Genomic DNA, 18,142 nt, shown 5'->3' on the forward strand with positions numbered 1-18,142 from the left:
TAAGGATGATTTTGATTCATTCACACCAGACAGCTATTGTAGTGCTGTTATCGTTTCTCTATTTGACTGTCTAAATGAAAAGAAGCCTCAGGTCCTGCATGTGTCACACATCCTTGGGGCTCTCAGGTTGAAAATCGCTGATGTGTAGCATGACCAGTCTAATTAGCATATCATGCTTTTATTATTATAGATTATGATTTCATAAAGAATTATTTAACAAAATACATAGTGGATACGCTATAACAACTTTATTGTTAAGTATATGGTATTTTAGGTATACATTCCAACCACTATTTATGACTTAGTTTCTATGGAAAAAATGAAAAGTGAATTCAGGGGGCTAATAACATTCTTAAAAACAAGTTTTTGGAGCATGACCAATGTGTAAATCATGCAATGCATGGCCATTATTTATATTTTAAATGTCTTTAACTTTCAGTTTGATTTTATAATTTTTCTGACTAACTTCATAACGGAACCCTGATGGAATAAGAAACGAACCTAAATAGGATCGTTTCAGTTGGCTGCAACTCACTGCCGGCCCCTCAGGGGTCTTTGGTCCAGGTCTCTGCCATGAGCAGGGCCATAAGAATCTTCCCGTCCTTTAGTTGTATCCACTCCCACCAGTTCTATTTTTGTAGCTCCATATTTAGCACACAGAGCTATCTTTATCCTCCAGCTGACTGCCATGAGAGTCCCCAGGGCAGAGTAGTTACACAAGATTATTGAGGCATATTTCCGACCCTTCCAAAAGACAATGCAGAATGCAGAAAAAGACATCAGCAAGCAGTCACATTGTTAGAAGTGTGTGTGTGAGAGAATTGCTAAAGGTTTCTTTCTTTGTAATAGTTTTTGTGTATTGGTAAGAGCACAATGTCTATATTGCTTCCTGGAAGTTAATTTTAGCCTGGGTAATGTAATCTATTTCTATGCCTACATTCTCTTGAAAATGTCATAAAGTTTCTTACAATCATGTAGTTCTGATCTCAAAATTGGGCGTCTTTTTAAACTCCCATTATTCTTATAAAAATCCATAGTTATGCACCTAAATAAGCAACTGGATTGTTCTAACAGGATGAGACTCAAAAACTGCCAATCCTTTGCTTGCAATTATTGCTTTTCAATTATTCAGCTTAGCTTGATGCCCGTGAGAATGGCCAGCTGAATGTATCATAACGGAGAGGACTCTGAGTCCTGAACAGATAGGAGAATCTCACAGCCTGGTCTTCAAATGCTGTTTATGTAACAGGCAGCACCGTAGCTCTTCTGTTTAGATTTGAACCATCCAACACAATACCCACTGAGCAACTGAAGCTATTGAGCGCATGAAATGAGGCTTGTGCGAGCTGAGATATCTAGTCATCGCAAAACACACACTGCATTTCAGGGACTTGCTGCTGGAGAAACAACACAAACTATCTCAATTCTCTTTTACCTTGATTACATGTAAAAATGACAATGCTTCAGATATGTTTGGCTAAGTAAATTCTATTCTTAAAATTAATTTTACCTCTTCTCTTTAATTTTTTTAATGTGACCGCTGGAAAATGTAACATGACATCAGGTGACTCCCACACGTGGCTTTCCTTATATTTCTACTGGCCAGCTCTGGTCTGGAGGCTTCCATGATACAGAGCATGACCAGTGAGTGGTCCTTAGGACCGGAAGTCAGAGCTGATGCAGGATTTTACTCCAAGTCAGACTCATGAGAAGAGAATATGTCTTAGAATAAAGGTGGAAGTAGCCCCTGTTTGGCTAATTCTCCCACCTAAAGAGGTTTAGTGGCCCCCAGCAGGACAGGTCAATGTCTTGGACACACATCAGAGGGAAATGTCACCCAGTGTATGTAATATTGGGCTTCCTTAGCGCTTTCCTAGTTGATGGCACAGCCCTCATCTCCATCTCCATCCTTATTAACCTTGCTCATGGCACAGCATGGACACTGGAGTGAATCATGGATTCACTTCTTATGAGTTTTTGTTGCTTGTTCCCTATTCCGTTGCTGCTAAAATGAAGACTAGAAATCATTTTGCAGGGAACAGAAAAGGGAATTTTTTTAAAGCTTAATGAAAAAAAATCAAACTTTGAAGACTCTATGTATGGCCAAAATATGGCTAGTGATTATTAGAGAAGCATTATTACTGGGCACAAGCATGGGGGAGAGGGGGTCATATGAATCCTGAATATTAATGTACATCAAAAATTCAGTACCAGATCCCTGAGGTGGGCTTACCAGATTACTGAATTAAAAACATATTGGGAGGGCATTGCTGCCAGCAAAGAATTGGGTAACTGTTGATAAAAACAACGGTGATTGCAGGAGTCTGCCGAGAACAGAACAATGCCATCTTTGTAAGGCGCTGGGACTGCTGCAGGAGCCTGGCTCCCCTGCATTTTCCAGGCTGATATTTGCTGACCGTCCTTTCTCCCCATAATTGTTTTCTGCCATTCATTTCCTCCAATTGTCAATTATTACTAAAACAATTACAAAAGAGAAAAAAAAGAGTGTGTGCCTTTGTTTCCTGTCGCCTAATGAATGCAGTGAAGTCATAGGCCAGGCGAGCGCATCATCATTTTTTCCATTGCCATGAATTACGCTGTCACAAACAGGATACAGCCCTCGACCAGGGCAAAGAGGCCGTGAGGGGGGCTGACGGAGCAGAAACGTGACTGGCAGCCATGACAGCCAGAAATTAGAGCACTGGGACTTAGCTCTCCACCTTTAAAAAACCAACTGGTTTTTGTTCCTGACAATAAAAGGAGACAAAGTGAAAAATAAAGATCATCATTACCCCTACTGACCAGAGGTTCCTATTGTTAACATTTCATTGTGTGAATGTTTAGTTCTTAACTCTTTTTCGTATGTACATATATAATGTTTAAGACAACATGTGACACCATGAATATAATGTTTGCCTTTTCTTTTTCATTTAACGTTTATCATGAATAGTTTCCAATGCCATTAACAACTTTAATAAACTTTAAAGGGCATATAAAATTCCATATCATGAAATATTATTTAGCAATTTCCCTATTTTGTATATTTGTCTGTTACAAATAGGAAAACAGTCTTTTGCGTACATTTTTGTCTCAATCTATGAATATTTCCTTAGGATACATTCTTAAACAATATCCATTTATTACAAAAACACATGTGATGTATTTTTAAGTATTTAGAATAAAAGGTCTAGGACATTTTCCTAACAATGAAGACGCATGTGTGCGTTAAAAGTTTGAAAACAAAATTTGATATATGTGCCTTCCCAACAAGATAAACAAGTGAAATATTTTTCCTAGAAAATGTTCCATGTGCACTTAAAAAAAAACAGATATTCTACTGTTTTGGGATGAAATGCTCCAAAAATATCAGTTACATCCATCTGGTCTAGTTTGTCATTTGAGGCTACAGTTTCCTTGTTGATTTTCTGTCTGGAAGATCTATCCATTGACATCAATGAGGTGTTAACATCCCCTACTGTGACCATAGTACTGTCAATCTCTCCCTTTATGTCCAGCAAGATTTGCTTTATATATGTAGGTGCTCCTAGGTTGGGTGCAGAAATGCCTACAAGGGCTGGATCCTCTTGCTGGATTGCTTCCTTTATCATTATTCAATGTCCTTCTTTGTCTCTTACAGTAGCCTTTGTTTTAAAGTGTATTTTGTCAGAAGTATTGCTATCCCAGCTTTTAAAATTTTTTCATTTGCATGAAATGTCTTTTTCCATCCCTTACAGTCTGTGTGTGCCTTTTGTACTAAGGTAGGTCTCTTGTAGACAGCATATACATGGGTCTTGTTTTCTCATCCATTCAACTGGATGTCTTTTGATTGGAGCATTTAAGCCATTTACATTAAAAGTGATTATTGATAGGTATATATTGATTGCCATTTAATTCTTTTTATCACCCAAGCAAGGTGCTCCAGGAATGTCCCTTGCATGGGTGATGTGAGCCTTCCTGTTATAGTTGAGATTGGATTGCTGTTGCCCCCCTGTAAATAGGGTCAACTTTAGATGGCCTGCCTATGGAAATGGCCCAGACCATCATGTGCCAGCTACTGTGTGAATGCTGACCACACAAAGCAAATTTTGCCTTTGCAGGGGCAATGTGTGGCTTCTGGAGCTCAGTGGGTTCTGCTCTGATGTGGTCTACAGCCTGCCACTGGGTCTGTAGATTCTGGGGCCTCTTGGGAGGGACTCCAGTGCAGGTCAATGCCAGATGCTGCCTGTGACTGGCCCCAGACAACCTATTTGGAGCTAGAAAGCAATCCACCGTTTGTGGCTGCCTCAGCCAGATCTGGGTGTGCATGTGAAGGGCAAAGCCACATACCAAGGCCAGTACCAACTCCAGGGCAGGTCAGCAAAAGGCCCAAGGCACCCTGAGACCTGCCTCTGCCTGTTAGGCTCAGTTGCGTCAGGTCAGTTCTCAGTGAGTCAGGAGATGGGGGGAGTGGTGTTCACCAGACTGATAGGGATTCACACTCAGTGCCAGTGCTGAGTCTGAGGCCACTCAGCCAAAATCTCAGGGGACACCAAGGTAGCTGCCACCCACGGGTGCCTGCCAACCTCTGCAGTGGGAAGGGGGTCTCAAGGAGTTGTCCAAGTGAGATCAGCCCTTTTCACCTCACACATCCACCCTTCCTACTAGTCTCCAGGTGGCTTCTTCTGTAAATCTTTGCTTATAAGACTTCTCTTCAGTTGGTTATTCAGGTTGATCGTTCTATATTTTAGCTGTAAGTCAAGTTTGTTCCTGGGAGGAGGTGGGTGTACCTTCCACCTACTCCATGGCCATCTTGGATCTCAACAAGTAAAATACTTTCAATGACTACAAAGTTCAAGATAAACCCCAAACTGACTTGTGCAAAAATGTCCTCTGGATGAGCCACCTGTTAAGGGTGTGTGTAATTCCACGAAGTCTTTCACCAGAATCTCCCAGCACAACTAGGCTCCAAATCATTGAAGAGCCCGCAGATGATTCTGCAGTGATTCTGTGAATTCTTGCTTTCCTAAGGGATTCGCATCTAGTGGCTGGCTGTGCAGTCCCTGGGCTGGGCTGAGCATCATTACCTCATACTGCCACTAGAGGGCAGCCAGGGACAGAGAGAGGAGTTTGAACACTCTTCTTGGTCATGTTTTCTCTTCCTCATGATCTTTATTTCACCAGATAAACGAGGAGATATCGAAAATGAGATGCCGAGGGAAAAAACAATCTAGGTAATAAATAAATAAGAAAATCTCTGTATGTAAATTATTCCCTTTTCCCAAGGAGATTCATCAAAAGGTGCAGAATTCCAAGGGTTGCCACAATTAGGCACTGAGGACTAGTCATCTAGTTAGGAACTGGGTGTCAGGATGAGCAATGGGGATGCTTAGATCTATGCAGGAGAAAGTGAACCCAGAGCTGATCCTCAATGTTCCCTGTGGGTGTTAGCAGGAGCTTTGACCTCATACATACCTGGGCTCCACTTTCTGTCTGTCTCTCCCTCACTAGATAATCTTGGACAAGTTACAGAACCTCTCTGAGCCTCTGTTTTCTCATCTATAAGGTGTGGCTAGCAAGGGAACCTGCTCATAGGTGGTAGTGAGCATCACATAATAAAATGGCTACCAAAGGCTTGGCACACAGTAAACGTTCAGTCAATGTTTACCACTGTCATTATTTCTGGTCCTCAACTCCCTCCTAAGCTGTTTCCCATTCCCATCTGTCCACTTATTATTTCTACCTAATTATCCCATCATCACCTCCAACTTAACATGTCTGGAACCTCATCTCCCTTCCCAACTCCCTGGCCTGCTGCTGTCTCTTTGATTGACTATTTCTTCTAATAGACATAAAACGTACCATCCTCTCTTGCACTTCCTCTCCTTCGATAACCATATTCAATTAGTTTACAAAAGAAGTCAATGTGCTCTCTAACGTGTCTCCATCTGGTTTCTTTCTCTCTGATGTCACCAGTACTCAGGCCTTGGAGGCCTGCTCTCTCTACCCCCCGGGTTCTGTCACAAATGGGCAAATCTTATTGATGTCATTTCCCTTTTCACAGAGGCTCCTCAGGGTCTTTGAATTAGATTCCAAACTGCTTGGTCTGGCACTGCCATCCCATCACAGTCTGACCCCACCCGCTCCAGATGCTCCTCTCTTCCTCCACATGCTCATTGTCTCTGCTCCTGTTGAGCTGGTTGACGCACCATTCCCTGGAATGGTTGCCAGGCTCAGGAAATAAAAAACAGACACCCAATTAGATCTGAACCAGATAAACAACAAATAATACTTTGTGTAAGTATGTCCGTGCAATGGGCTTCATACACACCTATGCAATAGGACAGACTTGCACAAAAAAAAAAAAAAAAAAGAAAGTACTTCTTTATCTGGAAAAAAAATCACATCTAAATGGGAATTCTATATTTCCCCTGGCAACCCAAGTACATTCCTCTTTTTGCCCATGCACACAGCTCCATTCTTGTCTTGGCTATTCTTACGTCTTCTTGTACCCATCAGATCTCCTCCTGCCCTTCCAGGCCCAGCTCAACCTCAGACCTCCATGAAACCTGCCTGGATCAAGCCTTTCTTATCTGGTACTCCTTCTCTACCTCATTCACGTGGTTCCATATATAGGATGCCTTGTGCTCTCTATTAATTCTCTTTTTCCAAGTAAACTTGCTAAGTTTACCACAGGCAGAGATTGTACTACAAGGAGGAGGATTAAATAAACATGGTTTGGTTGTATGGTGCTGCTTCCGAGCTGTGATATAGAATGTGAAGGACTGAGAGCACAGGAGAAAAACCTCCAGAGGCCACTAATCTGCATTTAAGCTGCTTCTAGGCACGAAAATCAATATGTGACTCCCTCTCCCCACACAGATATGGCTGCCTGATCTAGGCATGTTTCTCCTTATACCCCACTCCAACACACCAGACAAATTGTGGATTCATTTGCTAACATATAAATTTCTCACCATTTCACACTATCCCCTCACACTTACATTTAAATGTGAGGACGAGGGTGGCTATACTATGTAACCTGTAAGCACATAGTGATCATAGCAGTAATGCTGGAAACCAGGAAATACATTTATATTTAATTGATAGAGAAGCTAAAAAAATATTGGCAGTTTTTCCCCAAATGACCAAAATATATTAATAATAAAATATTAATAATAACATAAAATATTCTTAGGAGTTTCAAACTATATCAAGAGACCTGTGAAATCATTCAGTAATTCCCAAGAAATCTATTTAAATAATTAGCATTTCAGGAATCCTATCTAATAAAAGAGTAGTATGCAAATTGTCCATGCCTCAGCTATGCCCACAAGCCATGCCCACCAGCCAATCAGGAGTGAAGATGCAAATAAACCCAACCAAGATAGCTACAGCCCTGGAGAGAGCAGGAGGGAGGCTTGGGTTTCCCCTGCAATGGAGGAAGCTAAGCTTTCCACCTGCCCTGGCCTCCGCTTAACCCTACCAGACTGCTGTACTGATTTTTCGGTAATTTCAGAATCTGCTGCTATACTGCTGTACCTAATTTGCTTAGACCTATTTTCTACAATGTCTCCAAGTTCCATCTTATTCTAACCACTTGTTTGCATGTAACTAAAATTTTTCTATATGCTCAGGATTTTTTCTCTTTAATGCTCAGGAGCCTAGGTATAGGGACAGTTAGGTTCAGGGCCTTAGGTCTGATAGTGTTAAGGCTACAAAATTTCAATTATAGAAGATAAATAAATCCCAACAAAAACGGTTGCTGCCAGGAGCAAGCTGGAGGCTTGGCTCCACTCGAGGCTACAAAGTTTTAATTATAGAAGATAAATAAATCCCAGATCCCAGGGCTTCCACTTGGGTTGCCAGGGGTGGGGGGGCCAGCCTGAAAACCACCACAGGCTCCTAGCCCAGGCCACCCCATGCCCCAAGGGAACCCCCACCCTGATCTGGGACACCCTTCAGGGAAAACCTGCTGGCTCCCACTCATGCACCAGGTCTCTATCCTTTCTAATCCTATCTAATAAAAGAATAATATGCAAACTAACCATCACTCCAACACACAAGATGGCTGCCCCCATGTGATCAAAGATGACTGACCCTATATGAACACAAGATGGCCACCCCAAGATGATCAGCACAGGAGGACAGTTGGGAGAAATCAGGCCTGCAGGGGAAGACAGTTAGGGGCAAACAGGCTAGCAGGGGAACAATTAGGCATCAATTAAGCTGGCAGGGGAGTAGTTAGGGGGTGAGAAAGCTGGCAGGCAGAAGCAGTTAGGGACAATCAGGAAGGAAGGCAGGCAAGCGAGCAGTTGGGAGCCAGCAGTCCCAGGTTGTGAAAGGGATGTCCGACTGCCCCTTTAGGCCCGATCCTACTGGGATCGGGCCTAAAGGGGCAGTCGGACATCCCTCAAAGGGTCCCAGATTGTGCAGGGTGCAGGCTGGGCTGAGGAACCCACACCCCTCCACCCCCCACACATGAATTTTGTGCACCGGGCCTCTAGTATATTTATAAGTAGCTATGAACATCCAGAAAACAATCACCAACAACATTTCTAAAAGTGAAAAAATATAATCTTAGAATAAAACGTATATCATAATTTTATATACTTATATCTTCAATAGCGTTTAAAACATTTTAATTCTCATAATGTCAACACACAAATGTGCCCCGCAAGAAAGTTGCTTTGAAACAGTAAGTGAAGGGACTTCAATGTTAACAGGGTCACTGTAAGCAAGGACTCTAACCCACACAGAGTGGCAATTAATTAGGTTCCCTTTTTCACTTTGCGGAAATAATAAAATGAATTCAGAATTGACTTTGCAGCACCAGAGTGCCCTGGAAATAAATGCTAAGACTTTGTTCTATTTGATTCTTCAGATTCATCGTATCTGTCCAGGTTCATTTTATTTCCCTCAGTTTTTAACAACCTAAGTTCAACTCAAAAATACTGCCCTTTCTATTCAAGAATACCATCCTTTGCCACAGTTTCCATGGGATGAAATATCATTTTCTAATCAGGATAAAAAAGAACTCTTCAGTTCCCCCATGGAAAGAGAAAGCCAGAGAAATCCACACGAAGAGAGAGGAAGCCTTGGCTCCTGCGCCAGTTGCAATCGGGCTGGCTCAGCTTTCTTGGCTTCCAGCTTTGCTATCTCCTTGCGACAGATTCTAAACAGACCAACCTCAAACTGGGAAAAGCCAAACAACAGCAACCTACTTCCTTCTGCTCTTTCCAACTGACCACCAGAACCTTATCCCGCTGTTTGACAATGAGGTAAGATTCATCCAGTTCTCCAGGGCACACAGGCAGATACCATCAGCAGTGGATGCAAATACGGTGCATCCTTTAAACAAACGCACTTGTTTGATGTCAAGGAATGTTGCAAGAATGTGGAATGTCCCTAGGAGCTTTCCAAGCTTTTGTGGTGATGTGAACTGTTCTTGGATTTCATCCATCCCCTCATGACCTTCCCCCTTCCAGACCCAGTGGCGTTTTTCTGGTCCCTCAGAAAACAAATGCCACCGAATGAAGGTTTTGAAATAATAACTTAAATGGCAATAACTATTGCGAGCAAATTCTATCTCTGGACCTGTTCAGTGCTGTGTTTTGTGTTTCTAGAAGGTTCGCCTTTGTCTGAACATGATGTCCAGGAGAAAAAAAGCTTTGTATATACAAACAGACTAACTTTGTCTACACTTAATTTTACATAAAATTAAATTTAGGTAAAATGACTCGTCTAACATGGACCGTTTATGCCTGATGGCCCAGTACATATGTTCCAAACCAGTATTGATCAAAGAAATGATGCATGGGTTATTAAACAGTATTTTAAGAAAGATAGAAAAGCAGGCAAATATCCAGAAATTATTTTTCAAAAACGACCTTTACTGAAATTCCTTATACTATTCAGTATCACCCTGGTGATAATGAAATGAAGGAAACCTTAGTGCAGACAAAGTTGTCTTAAGGAAACAACCACTTTGAAAAACATGTATTATTATTAACAATGGCAGATTTCTTAACTGAGCTGATTTCTACCTTGTTTCAGAGATACAAGCAAAGCGCGGTGAAAAGTTGCATCCGGATCTGCCCTCAGGTCATATACACAGTCTGTAGCTGCTATCCCAGTTCATGATACACATGTAGACACATCCATGAGCAGTCTTAAAACCGACGCTTACCTTACCTCTCCGACGTGGGATCATTTCCAGTTCATCTCTATCGAATCGCCTTTTGCTCTCCACTTCACCACCCCTAGCAATTCTCTCCCACGTGTCTAAGCTCCTAGAGACTCCTGTTCTCTCTTCCAAAAGGCTGTCATTATCTCCATTGCCCAAATTCAGTTCAAAAATAGGGAAAGGGGGGAAAAAAACAATTTGTAAGCTGTTTACGCCTAAGCCTAACAACTAACAAGGACAGAAGCTGCTAAGCTTTGAGCTCAATGAATTAAAGGTTGTTTGGCTAAATGGCAGGCACACTTCCTCCTATTCTTTCTGAACGTTTTCCTGCCTCCAGAGGAGCTGGTTCCTTTCCTGAGCTATAAATAGATGGGTCGCAAGAGTAGGGAGGAAAGAAGAAGGCAGGAAATGCATCTGATTTCACAAAGCAGTGCTAGAGGTGTGTGTGTGTGTGTGTGTGTGTGTGTGTGTGTGTGTGTGTGTTTCAAGTGAACACCCATACGCAAGCTAAGGAAAATTCAGCTTTGGTGTGTGCGCCATTCTCAAAATTTTCTTTAATTACTTTGAGCCTCGGTATCCCTATGAATTGTTGTTTACCATGAGCAAAGCTTAGGTTTGGAGAGGTATGATTTTCCATGTAAAATGCCATGAACAAGCTTATATCTGTTCCTTCTTCCCCGCAGCAATGCCATATAAGTTGAATTTCCTCGGGGGAAGTTGAACAACTGGTGATACCCTGTTTGTTTCTTTTCCTCCAAGAGGAGAAGTACTTTTTTGAGGCAAAGTCCAACAAAAGAAAGACGTCATCAGGTGAACAGGAAAACCAGAGCTTTTGCTTAAAAGAAATCATGAGCTTGAATTTATAACCCGGCCATTCATCTTCACTAAAACTAAAAGATTGTCCACAGTCTTGCTACTCAATGTTGTTTAACTTCTCATAATCGCCACACACAGAAATAAAAAAATTAGATATCATTCCTCACATTTAAAATTGGCAGATTAACATTTTGGATATTGTTGATACCATTGAAATGAAGAGAAATAAGCATTTATATTGTAGGAGATGGAAGTGTAAACTGGCATTAGCTATCTTGGAGGTTAATTCCTCTCTCAAAACGTTAAGTGCACATACTCTAACAAGAGGCCTTAACACGGTTGATTCTGCAAAGAGTCAGGGGTGCAGGTCTGGGGTGGAGGCATAGTTTAGGTTGTGATTGTAAGGTTTGAGGCGCAGGAAACTGACCACCAAGGAGTTTTAAAGTAAAGTTTATTCCCCAGTAATGAGCGGGACTCATTACAGAGGTAGAGAAATCAGAATTGAAGGAGTTGGGAGAGGGGATGGACCCAGCTGGGCTGCCACCTGGATATGGAGGATCAGCAGCATGTGGCTGGTCTGGGGGTCTTTTTAAGGGGAGGAACAGGAGAGGGTTGGACCCAGGGCAGAACAGTAAGGGGTGGGCTACAGGACACTTTGGCAGGTGCTGATTGATGGCTCAATGTCTTGGAGATGTCTCTGTGACAGATGCCAGTAATGTCATAACTCCACCCACCAGTTGGGAGGAGGGAGAACCTTATAGTGATATGCAGACTTTGTGCTCTTTAATTTTTACACTGCGTGTGCATTAAAACATTAATTTTCATGACAGAACCTGTAAAAAATGTTATTACTTCATGTGGTTCTATTAAAGATCTATTTATTACATGTCTATGGATCATCCTACACTCAGTGCTTATCAACAAGCTGCTCTTTACATTGGGGCAATACTTTGGGAAGCAACAGCTAGAGATTTTCTTGGGAGGAAGGGCTGCTTTAAGTGCTATTCACCCACCAGTAGCATCTCTAGCACTTTGATCAGAATCTCTGGTGAGGGGCCCAGCAATGTGGGTTTTAACTCCAGGTGATTCTGTTGCTCACTAAGTTGTAAGAAGCCCTGGACTATGGAATTGTTTTGCTTATTCCGTATTTAGAGTCCACCTTCTAAAAGGGATTTGAGACGACTGACTTTTTTTTTTTTTTTTTTTTTTTTTAATGTAAGAATAAGGAAAAGTTTTGAGTGCTTTCTAGGCTGGTGAGTTTTTACACATACGGTGAAGAAGACACACTCATTTCACAATGACTTTGGAGAAGCAACCTCAGACAAGGCAAAAACAGTGGAAAGAACAAGGGGAGAAGATTTCATAAGCCTAACCAATAGACAGACAACAGCGGGGCGAGGGCATGAGTAGGGGTTTGGGCGGGGGGGACAATGGGGAGATAAGGACACATATGTAATATTATACCTTAATCAATAAAGAAAAAAAGTTAAAAGGAAAAACAAACAAACACAAACAGAGAAGATTTAAGGGTGAGAAAAAGGAGCTCTCACTTTGGGGTAGTCATGATATAAATGGATAAACTCAAAGCCAACTTTACCAATATATGTAAGTATATTTGAAAATTACAAGTTGCCTGAAATAAGGCTGACCCAAGGAAATCATGAAGAAATTAAATTAAAAGTCTCTGAAGGAAAACAAAAGGTCTCACTCCCTATTCTTGCTTAGTAATTTGTTGTTTTCTGACCCAGCCATTTCTTGTCCATCTGTAACCGTCATGCAAAGCCCTGTGTTTCAGAAATAATAGGCTCACAATGAGCTCAGAGCTGGGGAGGGACTCTCTACATCCCAGGCACCAATGAGGAGAAAAACATTTCTGAGAGAGAGAGAGAGAGAAAGAGAGAGAGAGAGAGAGAGAGAGAGAGAGAGAGAGAGAGAGAGAGAGAGAGAGAGAGAGATGACCCCCTTGCAACAGCAGAAAGGAAGAGGGAAGTCCATGACCATCAGGATATAACAACTGCAGATTCTGAGTGGCCAAAAGGTACATGACTGACATTGGCTGCCAATGGGGTGATATTTCTCTGGGAGCAGACCATGCTCTTGTGTGAGAAGGAGGAACACGTCTAAGAAACTCCCAGGCTTTTCATTGTTCTCTGGAAACATTCCTTCTCCTTTGTGGGGAAATACCTCACTCCTCAAGAAGGACAACTGCACAAGCTCCCTCTATAGCCCATGGGTGGAACTGAAGCACTATAACATCTATGAAAACAGAAAGGCTCTGCACTCTTATCTAAAGCTACTGACAGACTCTCCCAAAAGGCACTAAGGGAAAAGGTCAAAGGCTTTGTGAGGAAAGGTACTATGCGGCTTTCTTTAACTATTTTGGTTCTGTAAGTGGAGGGAAATAGATTTTAAAAATTGCAGTCACCTACAAAGAATTGCAATGTACCTATACAATATAGAGGAAACCCAAGCAGAAGTCCTCAGCGCGCACACACACACACACACACACACACACACACACACACACACTTCTGTATGTTAATGCTCTAATGAACTGAATGCAATGTAGGTATCTAAACCTGTATGCCTTGTAGGTATTTTTAATAATACTTTATCTTTGCTCACAAAATGCAGGTCTAGGTGATAGTCTAGAGTCTCTAGACCTTGGTAAAGTTTAGTAGGAAAAATCTAGCCAGACTGCCTTCACTGTGCTGGACTTTGGTCTCTTTTGGCATTCTGTCACTTTCCCATGCACCTAAAATAAAACAGCACGAGTTTCCATACAATCACAGGGAAGAAAGTCTTGAGACTCTCACATAATATATGTCCAGAGCTTTTTCAATTTTGTCAAGACTTAAAGGACATTTTAATTGGTGCTGTGGTAAAAGTTTTGTCTATTGATTTTGAAGCATGAGCACCCTTATTTTGCTGTTCCTGCCAGTTGTGTGTTCCTTTGGGAAAGCCCTTGGACTCCACCATAAGGTGGGCTGTGAGGCTAATCACTGTTGGAGGCAGGAGGAAGTAAATCCATCACTGGGAGGAAAATCTGCAGAAAACAGATCATTACAGGGACGATGCGTGGCACACTTCTGAAGCAGATGGAGGTTATTAGGGTCTCCAAGAGTGCAGTGCCAACATTACCTTATTTTGCACAACATTTAGACAGAAGGAGGAAAGGCAGCATGGGAAGGAGCGTGGTAGTGAAACTGATTTACCCATCACAGAGTAAAATATATTGCTTTGGCAGCCACTCTGGTCTAATAAAGGCCAAGTGGTAGGTTGGTTGCTGATTTAATAGTCCACACAGCTTCCTTGCTTAAAAAAAAAAAAAGCAAGAGATTAGTCTGAATTCACATAATCCCCTGAACTGTATAATTATGCAATGAATGTAGACAGTTTAAACTGTGTTTACATTGATATTGTCAAGGTGAACACAATCACAAGCTTTAGAACTCTAACATCAATTATTGGGTGCAATTCACCTCAACTAAATGCAACAACATTAAAATGATTGAGTCTTCTGGTCATATTCACTATGACCAGGAGACTCTTTCTTTCCCTAGTGGGCAAGTGCCATGTTGTGAGCTGCCACTGGAAAGGACCACGTGGCAAGGAGCCAAGGGTAGCCTCCTTCCAACAGCCACCAAGAAACTGAGGCCCTCAATCCAACAGCGTGCAAGGGGCTGGATGCTGCCAACAACCACGTGAACTTGCAAGCAGCTCCTTCCGCAGTCGAGCTTCAGATGAAACAAAAGCCCCAGCAGATACCTGGAATCTTCCCAACCCAGGTACTAGAAGCTTTCCAGATGATCCCAGCCTCAACCAACACCTGACAACAGTTTCATCAAAGGCCCCAACCCAGAATGCCCAGCCAAGCAGCTTCCTACTTCCTGATCCACTGAAGCCATGAGAAACAACCAATGCTTGTTGCTGCTCTCTGGGTCCCAGGTTTGATTCTGGCCAAGGGCACATGGCTGGGTTGCGGGCTCGATCCCCAGTAGGGGGCATGTAGGAGTCAGCTAAGCAATGATTCTCTCTCATCATTGATGTGTTTTTTTTTTCTCTCTTTCTCCCTCTCTTTTCCTCTCTAAAATCAATAAAATATATTTAAAAAATAAAGCACCAGTTGTTAAAATTTCCCTTCCAGAAAATGAAGAAAACAACCCATTGGTGACAGTGGTTTAGTGATTCAGAGCACTGGCCTCTAAGAACACAGTCTTCCTGTGCTCATATCCTGGCTCTTTCTGCTTTCTGTGTGCTCTTGGGTGAGTTATTCAACTTCTCTGAGTCTCAGTATTGTCCATGTGTTAAAGGGAATAACAATGATATTAATAATAGGATCTGCATAACAGAGTTGACAAGATGAAGTGGGCTCATTGCCATAAAGCATGAGGACAATGCTTACTTGGGTGAATGCTCACTAAATCTTATAATAATTATTACTCAACCACGTAGCTTTCAACCGAGAACACGCTTTCTCAGCTGCAACATGTAACTTCAGCCAGAAATGTTGGAAGCATGAGCATCGGGTCACAAGGCAACCACTTGAGAGGGAATGACATCGTAAACCTCAAACCAACTTGGAAAAACAGCTCCAAGGTCATGCGCAGTTGAAAGTGGTCGAGCGGTGTGGTCTTTATGGGCAAAAGCCTGCACGTGTGCACATATTTATGCGCAAAATCCACAATGTAAAACAGCAAGGTGTTTGATAAGCCACACGTGGAATTCAATTCTGAGAGTCCTTATTCATGTAACCTGTGCATACTATATGTAGGCACGATCTTGTATATTCCTGAACCAAGAAGTAAAATCTAGAAATAGCTCAATAAGCAAGTAGGGGCTGGCCAGTGTCACAACACGTGGGAAACAGGAGCCAATATCATGACCAGCCACATTACTTGATTGTAGGTGATGACAACAAGGAGGGAAAACACAACAGGCTCCAAAATGGAAAGAGCCAAATCCATTTTTAACCCAGTATTTATTGATTTGTGTTACCCTTACTACAGCAGAGCACAGCAAAACTTTGTAAGGAAACGCACCCAAGTGTCAACGGCTGTAACATTAGAGGTGGATCAGTTCTGGTGTCATCCTTCTTACCCACCCTGCAGCCACCTGCAGCAGTGACCAGCGGCTATCACCCATCACCCACCACCCACCACCCACCACCCCACCTACAGTGGGTGACCAGCGGCCACCACCCACCACCCCACCTACAGTGGGTGACCAGCGGCCACCACCCACCACCCCACCTACAGCGGGTGACCAGCGGCCGCTAACCCACCTGCAGCAGGTCACAAGCAGCCTCCACCCACTGCCCTCTCTCTGCAGAGCGATCCCATCAGTAAATGAGGGAATTGCCAACCACTTTTGTGAGCTGGTGTCTCTGTCCTTGGCTGCCACCCTCCCCCACCCCACCCCGGGCTGGCCAAGGCTGGCTTGCTCTCAGGAGCCCACCTGCACATCACCTGCGGGACCATTTGTCCTTTTCCGAGGTGGCTAAGAGCTGGCAGCGGCTCGTTCCCTCTCAGCATCCTGCTGCGCCTCGCATGCCCGCAGATGACCGCCCACAGGCACCTTGCTGTCTGCAGAGGGCGCTGGGACTGTCAGGGGCTCCTGCAGCCACATTTCATTCCCGAGGCACTGCCTGGTCGTCAGCTGCCTGTGCAGGCCTGCCCCAGCGGCTGCACCACAGGGCTCCCGCCCCTTCCGGGGAGAAAGGGCGATGATTGGCAGTGAAGCAGCCCCTCTCAGGGAGAAACTGGGCACACCTGAGCGTGTGGTGGACTATCTGGGCTTTCGCTTTCTCTAACTCCATTTCCATCTCCATCTCCATCTCCAGCAGCTGCTCAGCTAGGGCCTCCGGGCCCCAGGCCTGGGCCCAGGACTTGAGGGAGGCTGGCAACTGGTGGAAAGAGCGCCCAGGGCTCCCTAAACTGTGATAACCTGGGACCTGGTCAGGCTTCTCCAGGAACTGCCTTCCCAGCTAAAGGACAGGCTGGACCTGGTCTTTAGTCACCTGACTGATGGCATGTGTGAGTGGAGGATACTCATGCACAAGCAAGCACACACACACACTGGCACATGCTCACTTAAATGCAAGCACACTCCTGAGCAGACCTGCCTGGAGACGGTCCTCCCCAGCTGCCTGGCACCGGTGCCCCGCCACTGCCCACACTGGTGGAAACCGGCCTTCCTCCTCTCCCCCCAGGTCCTGGAACTCCCCCAGGCCAAAAGAGCCTCAGTCAGTCACGCTGCCTTTTTCACCCTGGACACCGTTTTCTCCATGGAAAGTAGGCAGGAAGCACTAGCTTCCCTCAGCGCAGCCACCCAGCCCAGAAATCTGGTGTCACCCAGAACCTTCTCTTCCTTCTTCTGCTGGCTTCCCAATCTGGGGCAACTCAGCGAATAAGATGAAGCTGTGTGTTTGTGCGTGTGTGTGTGTGTGTGTGTGTGTGTGTGTGTGTGTGTGTGTAGAGGGAAGGGGGGAGAAAATCAGTAAATGGTAACTGCAAAATACTTTTAAAATTTTTTTATTCAAGTGTGTCTCCTAGAAGAGGGCTGGGAACAATTGAGAAATCCGGCAGCTGGTGATTAGGAACGTGGGGAGGGAATTCTGAACACCGGTGCTGATCTGAGGGAGGAGTTTGAGAACAAAGACCCCAAGACCTGTTGACTCATGCTGCTCCATTACAAAACACACAAGGGCCCTGGCAGGACTACAGACTGAGCCATCCTGCCACTTTGGTCCCATGAGGGGCTGAGCAATAACTGGAGCAAAGGGAAGGTGTGTTATTGGATTGTCTTGTTTTTGTCTTAAAGAGGAAAGTTTCTTAATATTTATACTAACATCTTAAAGGTGTAGGGGCATGCAAACTTGAATAGGTAGCAACCCTATTGGGTGATAGAATCAGACTCAGAAGATCTTGACAGGCTGGAGTTAAGGGAGGTAAAATTAATCCGAGCAAAGGCAAAATTCTGCCCCGAGGCCCAAAACACCCCTTGTACCAGTTCAGACTGGGGAGACACGGCTTAGTGGGAGCCCATACTCTTCAATCTTGTTATCCGTTTTGTATCAGTTGGAGCTTGCTAATTGCTCAGTGTTTTTAGGGTATCCCTCCAAGAAAGAAGTGCAGAGGGGGTGACAATGCTGCCTCAGTCATT

At 43.7% G+C, this 18,142-nt stretch overlaps 1 protein-coding gene across 1 annotated transcript in view; it reads right to left on the reverse strand.

The window, feature by feature from the left end:
* RASGRP3 (RAS guanyl releasing protein 3) overlaps positions 1 to 10,440 on the reverse strand; it is a 98,867-nt gene extending 88,427 nt beyond the window's left edge. The window contains exon 1 of the mRNA XM_045580533.1: positions 10,166 to 10,440. The gene's annotated coding sequence lies outside the window, so the exon portion shown is untranslated. The remainder of the gene's footprint in view (positions 1 to 10,165) is intronic.
* Positions 10,441 to 18,142: the final 7,702 nt, after the last annotated feature.

The sequence above is a fragment of the Pipistrellus kuhlii genome, unplaced genomic scaffold (genome assembly GCF_014108245.1).
Source record: "Pipistrellus kuhlii isolate mPipKuh1 unplaced genomic scaffold, mPipKuh1.p scaffold_m20_p_13, whole genome shotgun sequence".
Classification (NCBI taxonomy): Eukaryota; Metazoa; Chordata; class Mammalia; order Chiroptera; family Vespertilionidae; genus Pipistrellus; species Pipistrellus kuhlii.